The sequence below is a fragment of the Ochotona princeps genome, chromosome 16, assembly GCF_030435755.1.
Source record: "Ochotona princeps isolate mOchPri1 chromosome 16, mOchPri1.hap1, whole genome shotgun sequence".
Classification (NCBI taxonomy): domain Eukaryota; kingdom Metazoa; phylum Chordata; class Mammalia; order Lagomorpha; family Ochotonidae; genus Ochotona; species Ochotona princeps.
In genome coordinates, this window is record NC_080847.1 from 21707428 (window position 1) to 21716794 (window position 9367).

Consider the following 9367-nt stretch of genomic DNA (forward strand, 5'->3'; position numbering starts at 1 on the left):
TTGAAGAAAGTAGGTTCGTATCTCAGGTCCCTGAGAAAAGCAGGGAATTAAGTCCAGCCCCAAAGCACTAGTCCCACCCCTGGACATTGGCAGTGAAGAAGACACAGGAGCCTATGCATGCCATACGTACCTCACTCACTTTATGTCTCCATGGGAGTATGTTGTACACAGCAGGCACTCACTAAGTGTCTATATGCAAATCTGAAGGAGCCATAGAATCTCTTCCTATTGAGTCCAGCTATCCCAGCACAGCAGCTACAGGAGGGGCCTCAACTCCTCCCTCACCCCCTCAAGTAAGATGAGCACTGGCTCCTCCAGAAGGGGGTCCTGGGAGACCCCTACTGGGCACCACACAGGGGGAGTGGCCAGAAGGAGTGGTCAGGAAGGGTGTATCTGGTGTGAGCAGCCAGCAGCCCTGAGGTGGTTAACGGGTGGGGAGAACTCTCCCACCCAAGGTTCAGATCTTGTTGCTGGGCTCCTCCTGCGGGACTGCCCTGGCTAAGTTGGGGGTCCCAGCCCCTGCCCAACTGAGCAAAAGCTGCCATCCAGAGCACCCTGCCTCTCCCACCCCCAATGGTAACCCCTCCCTGGATCTGCTGGCAAGAAAGCATCTGTCTTCCAAGACCTAAGTTCACTCATCCACTCAGTGGGAATGAATAACCCACAGCCCAGAGAATGGACGCCAGCCGGCCAACTCAGTGGCAGCACCATTGCGAGTCCGTTCTTCCAGCTTCTAGAAGGTTATGGCTACATGGGATTCCTTATCCTTTGGGCACTGTGTCCCCCAAGAATCCCCTCATCCCTATGGTGCCAACCCTAGAGATAGCATGCTATAGCGAGCCCAAGCTGGGATGAGTCCCCTCAGAGATGCCAAAGACCTTAACTCCTCATTCCACATCACGCTACCTGCTGATCCACAACCACACACACACACACACACACACACACACACACACACACAGTCCCTTCCCCCACCTGCTGGCCAACCCTTGCTCAGGTACCTGATACCTGCTGGCCCTGTGTAGGACCAGACGGCCAGCCCGCGTTTCAGGCAGGGTCCACCTCCGAGGCTGCTCCTGGTCCCTGCTGCCTGCCAAGTGTACTAGCAACAGAGGCATGTGGGAGGCTCCAGCCCCTCTCCTGCAGCAGGGCAGGACAGGCAGGCGCCTCCCTTCTGCCCTAGCTGGCTCCTCCTCCTCCCTCCTCCTCCTCCTCCTCAGGGATGACGGAGGCTGCTCCATGAGTCATGAATTTCTCAGAGGAAAGCCAAAAGGGAGCAGGGCTGAGTGAGCTGAAGCCGTGACCCTGGGGGATGCCCGTGACTCAACGCCAGGCAAGGGGGGAGCCTCAGTCTCACCCCTCAGCCAGGCAGACAGGTACCAGGCTCAGCGAGGGGATGGTCAGGGACCAAGGATAAGTCTGCCTCCACACCCTGCATCCTTGTATCCGTGGGGCTGTTCTCCCCAAAGTTCTTACAGAGAGGACAGGTTTGCCATGGCAACCAGCCACTCTGATGCCGGCCCGGCCTCCACCCCACCCTGCCTGGGCAACAACTGCCCCTTCCTGAGCAAGAGTCCGGCCTCCTTGGCAGCAAACAGGAGCTGGCGCTGACCAGCAGAGCGGAAGGCACGCCAGGAGGAAGGGGGTGTCAGGTCAGGCAGTCTGGCCCAAGGCCATGCACAACTGACCACTTGACCTTGGGTCCTGTTGGAGCCTCAGTTTGTCTTCACAGCCAAAACGTCCATGTCCAAGCACACACAATCTCAATTGCCTTCAGTCCCACACTGGATTGTGAGACTCCCTAGGGTGTTCTAGAAATAGCTGCTGTGTCTGTAAAGCCAAAGGGGAAACTGAGGCCCAGGTGAAGGGTCAGTCCTAGAGGTTCTTAAAACTTGGAGAGAAGAAAGTGGAAATGGGTCAATGCCTCCAGGTCCCTGACCATGCTTATCTGCCAGCAGGTGCCTGCCAGAGCTAAGGCTCAGTGCCCTGCTGCCTGGCAGTCCCAAGTCAGTCATTTGCGTGCCCTGCACCCCACACCCACCAAAGACCTCCCCTACCCGCATCCCCTGAGCATGATAACCATTCCCGAGTCACAAGTGCTGTCTGGGTTTCACAACCTGATGAGGGTGACAATAACAGCAGCCCAAGAAACAACAGCGGTGACACCTGCATTCCTGGCTTTGCCCAGAGGCAGCAGCAAGGGGTCAAACCTGTTCCCTGTGCTTGAAGAGCCTTCAGTGAGGAGGAGAAGGATGGAGACGGGGCACCAGGCAGAAAAGTGAAGCTCAGAAAAGACACCCTTGTCCCCCAGGTCACCCAGAGGCCTCACTGTGGGCCTGTGGCTGCTCAAATGCTGTCCCTCTGCTGGAATCTGCATTCCAGAAGAGGGGGACTAGGAAAGCTACCTGGGATCCTCCCACCAAAGCAGCATGCAGGGAATCGATTCAGGCAGTCCAGGAGCCTAGGGGTTGCCAAAGGGACTAGCACCTGTCACCTGCCTACCCTGACTTGAGTTCCAGAAGACCAAAGGGAACTGCAGCTGCCCAGTGGGTGTGCAAGGGGGTCCCCAAAGACAGAGCTTCCAGAAAATGTTCCCCACAACTGGGGCAGCCTGGCCAGGGCAGCCCCTGCCCCAGAAGACCTACTATGTGCTGGGCATTGTGCCAGGTTCTATATAGAGGAGAAAGACCAGCTCCGAGTCTGGCTGGACAGGGTAGCCCCTGCCCCCAGAAGACCTACTATGTGCTGGGCATTGTGCCAGGTTCTAGATAGAGGAGAAAGACCAGCTCTGAGTCTGGCTGGCCAGGGAGACTGGCCCTCATGGTGGCACTATCTGGGGTCAGTTTTAGGCCACAAAGAGGACCTTGGGGGTTAAGAGAGAGAAAACAGGCTGTTTATATTAAACACAGGGCCACCTGTTACCAGCAGGGATACTGACCATCACAGCCATCAGCAGGGCTGTCTGCACAGGTGGTGCCCTCCATCCCAAGGACTGGATCCCTCTAGTGTTACAGATGGCCAGAAACACTGAGTGACTCCTCCAAGGCCAAATGGCAGCCTGGGGTTGGGCCTCCAGATGTATAACGCTAGCCAGATCCCTGCCAGACCCTGCATCTACCTTACTAGGCGTTGCATACCTATTCTGTTTTGGGGCTCCTCGTTAAGTCACTGCACCCAACTATCCAGAAAAGGATAGGAGGTGCAGAGAAGGCAAGGGACTTGTCAGGGTCTGAGCCAAGCATGTTGTATCCAGAGTTCCTGCTGGATCATGAAGGAGGGGGCTGCAGCTACGGTGGGTGACACAGCAGCTCCAGCAGCCGCAACAAGTAGATGCAGAGCTCCTTCTTGCAAGGACGTGGGTGGGGAGTGGGTAGGATTCTAGAAACTGCAAGCATGGGATTGGGGGTTCAACAATAGCCCTGGGCAAGGAAGCAGACAGAGAAGGCATGATCAGAACTGGAAATGCAGTGCACAGACCTACGACACAGCCCAAGGAGCCACTGGACAGCCAAACCTCAGGTATGCCCAGACCGGCAGATGGGAGAAGGTGCTTCAGCGAGCTGTCCTCATGATTCCAGGACACGTCAAGCATGAGAGGCACCAGACTAGACTCAAGGGCTTGCACAGCTCTACTGGGACAGGATGGGGTAGGTGGAGGAAGGACACCCCTCTGGACTGAAAGCCCTCCTCCTGCCGCCATCAAGCAGGATGGTGGAAGAGGTCAGAAACTGACTGAAGCAAGGGGTGCCCTAATGAGGTGCAAATGTGGGAGGCAGAAACGGGGTTGCCTTCAGGTACCATGGAATTGGTGGGTAGGACTGTCAGGCCCCCTGCTTCCAACCAGCAGCAGGGGTGACACAGGCGAGGGCTGAATAGGCCCAGTAAGGAGTACAGACATGATTGGGCTGCAGCAGAGGCCAGAGCCGGGGGGCCACAGAAAGCTGCAAGTGCAGGCAGGCCTTCCTTGGAGGGCCAAGGAGAGGGGAATGCTACAGCTGGGAGGAGGGGAGCTCTGCAGGCTGTGTGACTAAGGCATGCACCTCTCTGTCCCTCCACAGCCTCTTCTGTCACCACTTAGGGGACCAGTGTGCACAAGGGCTGGCCCCTGAGGGAGCTGCCCCTGTTACCTGCTATTACAGGGCTGGAGAGAGGTGTGAACCAATGCAAAGGCTGGAAAGTCTCCAGCTCCTTGCTTCCCGACTGACCTTCCAGCCAGGCTCACAGTGACGAGCCGGGCCCACCCACCATCTGCTCCAGGATGAGGGCAGCTCAAGTCCAGGCTTCATCTCTCACAAGCCGAGCGAGTCTGGCGGGCAATGCTAGGCCCACGGTAGGTATGTAAGGAGCATTGGCCAAGGCCAACACAAATGCCCAAGGCTCCAGACAATGGAAGTCCAAATCTCCTTGTATCACAGATGGAAACTGAAGCCAAGGAGAAAGCACCTGCCCAAGGCCCCACAGGTTGTCAGCAGCAGTGGCAGAAACAGGACTTGAACCCATACTGAGCGCTTCAGCCCATGCTCCCAGCCACTTCCCGATTCCTTCCCGTGGGAAAGCCTCCTGGTCCAGGCATTGGGGGCGGCCCCAGCCGCGTGATCACACTGCCATCTCTCTGGCATGCCAGCCGCAGGGCCCAGGGAGCACAGCATTGCCCATGTGACTCAGCCACCCTTACAAAAGCAGCTGTGTGCCTAGACCTCCTTTCCCTTCCCTCCCTCCCCCACTGTGGAGCAGGAGTGGGGGTGGGGTGCAGAGCAGGGAGTCTGGCCCATTCAAAACATGGGAGAGGGAGGAGCTGCCTCAGCGTTAAAATGGGGACTCAAGCCCAGGCTTGGGGTACAAGAGGCCAGTGCCAGCTCCAATGATGGAGCTCAAATGGAGGAGAGAACCGCCTCCCCTACAAGTCCCCAACTGCTTTCTGAGACCTTATTTGGAGCTCCAAGGACAGGTTGTATCCAGTTGGTTCCCACAAAGGGTGGAGCCGGGTCCACCTGCATCAGGTTTCAAAAGCAAAGAGGCTGGGAAGGACTCCAGTGGCTGCCTGGTTCCTCTCACTCCTCCCCGGAAGCTCCAGCCGTGCTGTGGAGCACTTGCCCTGAATCAATCTGCACTTTCTCCCACTGCCCAGTCTAGAAAAGTGTCCCACTTGCTGGAGGGGAAAACTGAGGCTTCAAGAGGCAAGGGTACTACAAAGAAATGGAGATTTTTGCACCAGGATCTACCTGGAGCCCTGATTCCACCCCCAGCCCTTACCCAATATCCTTTTCCTGCCTCTAAGGGCATCCTAACCTCCTGCCCACAGCTGTACTTCAGGGCCATGCAGGGAGACAGACATTGTCCTCCCCCAAGGTCACCCAGGAACCTGCCTGGTGGAGGGGCAGGGGCACTCCAGAATCCAGCTCTGTAGTCAGCGTTCAGGTTGGCTGGTGTTCTGGAGCCACCCCCGCAGAACCCCTCAGGACAATGGGCATGCCTGGGTGCCCGCCTGGCCCACACAGAAGGTACACAGGGCAACTAGGCCACTTCCTGGTTTCCAAGCATGACGGATCGTCTGCCCCTCAGCCCAGCCTCCAAGGGGCATTTGGTGGGAGGGTTGGAAGCAGCCAGAAGAGGCCCACAAGGTCATGCCTCTGCCTCCCAGCCTTCAGGACAAAGAAGAAATCCGCCTCAGGAGAAGCCTTGCAGCCCCCGCCTGGCACCCTCCTGGGAGATTCCACACACACACACACACCCTGGCTCAGGCCATGCCGTGTTGCCTTCCTGCTCTGCCTTTACAGCTAGAAACACAGCCCCCTCCTCTGGGTGGGAAGACCCACAGCCCGGGCAGGGGCGGGGCTCGCTCAGAGCTGCCCTTTCCCTGCCCAGGTTCCTCCCACACTGCCCATATCCCCCCTAACAGGTAGCCACAGGGTCTGGCATTGCATTGTCCACTTTCTGGGCCTCAGTTCTCTCCCATGGAAGGTAGAGACAGCGACCCAGCTACAGTGCCTCTGGGAAGTGCAGGATGGTGACTGTCATAGGTGACCGTCTGTCAGCCCAGCCCTCTTCTCTCACTTACCCAGTGTTCTTAGGAAGATAGAGCTCCCAGGAAGGGCTGACCCGAACAGGAGCCCTCCATGTCCTCTGCAGCCACCTCCCTTTCCGAGTGAGGAGCGTCTTGACTTGGTGTGGGATCACCAGCAGCCCCCCAACACCACCACTCCAGAAGCTACCAAGGTCTTTACAGGCGTGCCCCCTGCAAGTCAGGGGTTCCCCGGTCCTAGCCCATAAGCTGTCTACTTGGGTCAGCTGCCCTTGGCTGGGCAACAAGGTATGGCCACTCCAGTGCCAAGGGAAGCAAAGGAGACCCAGAACACTTCACTGACTGCCCACAAAGCAGGGCAAAAGTGTGCATGGGCGACAAGATTTGCTCTGTTTTGAGGGGTCAGTGTGACATAGCATTCCCGGCCACAGGATCTCCAGAATCTTCCCCTGTGCCCCACACCCACCCTCAGCCCACATACATATTTGCTCATGCACACAATCTCTCTTTCACACACACATGCGTACACACACACACACACCATTGGTGCCCAAGGTTGCCACACTTCTCTTGGGAAAACAAAGGGCTGAAGTCAAAATATATTGCGGGAAGTCATGGAGTGCCAGCCCCTCCCCTATGCCCAGGAGACACCCCCAAGCCTCCACCTTCTGCAGCTGGGGAGCCCCCGGGCTCACCCTAAGTGCAGGGGGCTCAGATGGCTTGTTACCGCAAGAAATGGAGCAGTGATGACAGCTGCTCATTAGTGAGGGTTGCCTCATTAACAGAGAGACTGTGGGGGGCCCACTTTGCTGCCCACACATCCCTGGGAGGCGGAGCAGGCAGACGCCAAGCCCCTGCCAGCCTAAGACACCCACCTCTATCTGTCGGGGGAACCGTGCCCAGGGAGGTTGCGTTTACAGGAGGCAGGAGCCACAGCCTTAGTGTTTGCAAATCCCAGGCCCTGTGCACCTCTTCATAGGATAGGGAAACAGGCCCAGGGCCTGGGGGGGGAGGGCACGGGGTGGGGAAGGCCAGGGCCTGACTTCTTCCTGCCTGGTGGCTCCTTTCCCAGTGTCCTGGGCCACCTCAGTGGAAAGGGAGGCAGAGGGGGAGGGGGAGGCGGGGTTGGTTTGACTTCCCATGGCTGGGAAGGGCTGGGGGGACAGGGCTACCGAGCAGCAAAGGGAGCCTCTGTGGGCAGGGGGCCAAGCAGCCCCAGGCCCTGGCCCCTAGGCCTGACTCACCAGGAAAAGCTGCCATCTTCCTCCTCTCCTTGTCAAAAGTCACACCTGGGCCAACCAGCTCCCAAACCAGTTTCCCACCAGTGGCCCCGGGAGGAAGCAGGTGTGGAGAACTGGAGGCTGCAGGCAGGCAGCAGGGGCCGGCCATGTCCCAGCCTTACCCTTGCCCTATGGACTGTGCTCTTGTCCTCTGTGCCCCAGGAGCACACCTCTTACCTGCCCACTTCCCAGGGCCAGAATAACCACCACGCAAGACTGCCAGCTCCTCTCTGGGCCATTACATGGTCACCTCCCTCTGCAGAGACAAGCAGAGCAACCGCCCTCCCCCTACCCCCGCCTCCAAACGGCAGCTCTTACCTACAGGTTGTGGGCTGGCCCTTCTCCACGCGGCACCCGAGCTGTGCCTCCTCTTAGGGCGCACAGCACCGGGTCTGAGCCTGTCCAGGCAGGCAGCTGGCCCAGGTGAGGCTCCGCCTGCCCGTCTAGCCCCACTTCCGCTGACCCAGAGCCTCAGTTGAGGCCCCCACTCTCTCTCTCATTCCTGGCCTTGCTTTCAGGGGCCATCAGGCCTTGGGGTACTCAGTGCCCCCCAGGTCCTCTTCTCCTAGTGGACTTTGGGCTACTGGTCCCCTTACAGCTCCTGGGAAAATGGCAAGGCCCCCTCCCCCAGGCGGCGTTCCACGCCTTGTGTCTCCTCCCCCAGCTGAAGCCTGGGCTGGGACTCACCTGCCTATAATACAAACAATCCCAGGTTCCAGCTGGCTGGAGGCAGGAAGTCAGGGTGGGGTCCAGGAGGCTGGGAAGCCTGCTCTACAATCCTCCTCGTCCAATCGCCGAGGCAAATCTGGGCAACTCTTCATGGGCAAAGGGTGCGGACTGCTTCCCTGGGTCCCCCAGAGAGCAGTCCAGGCAGCACCTCACGACAAGAGACCCTGAGAACACATGGTGCCCCAGCCCCTAGCCTCTGCTGTCTGGCCACTTTAGACCTGCAGTTTGCTGGGGCACTGTTCTGTGCTTCTCGAAGCTCTCCCCCCAGACCCCCATTCTTGCAGGTCCCCTTTGATTCCTACTCCTCCCCTAAGATTAAGCCTCAACCTCACCCTTGCTTATAGTCACCCAGGCTAATGCACCCCAGCAGGCCTGCAGCAAGTACCATACGGGGGCTAGGTGCCGCAGCAGCCTCTGTGTCCTTATGTCCCTATGGGAGAGAGGGGAGTTTCCTCCTGTCCTCTGCCTGCATGGGGTCCCCCACAGCCCACAAGATGGACCTTGCCTGGAGCCCATCCCTGGCGTTGAGGTCATAGCTCTCCTGGGCTGTGGGACAGACACTGAGGAAACAGAAGGGAAAAAACAGGAAAGACAGGCCCCTTAGAAAGGCAGTTGTGCCTTCAGCAGGTGTTTGCTGAGGACCTATTATGTGCCAGGCGCTATTCTAGGCACCAGGGCTCTAGCTATGGGCACAAGAACCTCTGTGACAGACACTCAACTGTAAGGCAGATAAACACAAAAGCAGCAGCCAGGGGCAGAACAAAGCCAGGGAAAGGGAGAAGAGGGAAGGGAGGTGGGTGGCTGGGAGTCCCTCTAAGAAGTGACATTGCACACCAGCAGCAGCAGCAGCACGATGAAAGAGCATGCTCAAAGGGCCTGGGGTGGGTGAGGGCAAGGAGGGAGCTGGCTTGGCTGCGTGGCTCAGTGAAGGGATGAGGGGTGCAGGAAGGGTGGATGGATACACAGTCAGGAGGAGGGAGGCCAGGTCTACTGGCATGCTTGGGAGCTTTCACCCCCTGAGATGGTGAGGAAGAGGGTACTGGCCCAACTCAGAGCCATCCCTGGAGACCAGCCAGGGGCTTCCCTGCTGCTGTGCCCAGCAGAGGTTGAACACATATGAACGGGCCCCCAGGAGAAGAGGGAGTGTCCGGGAGGGGAGTCCCACAGGAAGACAGCCTGGCTCTCCTGGCCCCAGTGATGCTATCTAGCTTGTAAGCTCCTCAGGGGAGTACTGAGGCTTTCCTGACGGGTGCACCCCCAGCCCTTTTCCCCTCAGCCCCAGGTGGGCATGAACCCCCAAGCTTTGGCAAGCAAGCAGCAGAGCTTGGGACTGGAG

At 58.4% G+C, this 9367-nt stretch overlaps 1 protein-coding gene across 6 annotated transcripts in view; it reads right to left on the minus strand.

Annotated features, from left to right (window-relative positions):
- Positions 1–7913, minus strand: part of ADGRG1 (adhesion G protein-coupled receptor G1) — a 33889-nt gene extending 25976 nt beyond the window's left edge. For 2 of the 6 annotated variants that reach the window (XM_058674208.1, XM_058674206.1), the window contains exon 1: positions 7621–7913. The gene's annotated coding sequence lies outside the window, so the exon portion shown is untranslated. The other 4 variants (XM_058674207.1, XM_058674205.1, XM_004583889.3 and 1 more) reach the window with 4 other exon arrangements.
- Between the last annotated feature and the right edge of the window lie 1454 nt (positions 7914–9367).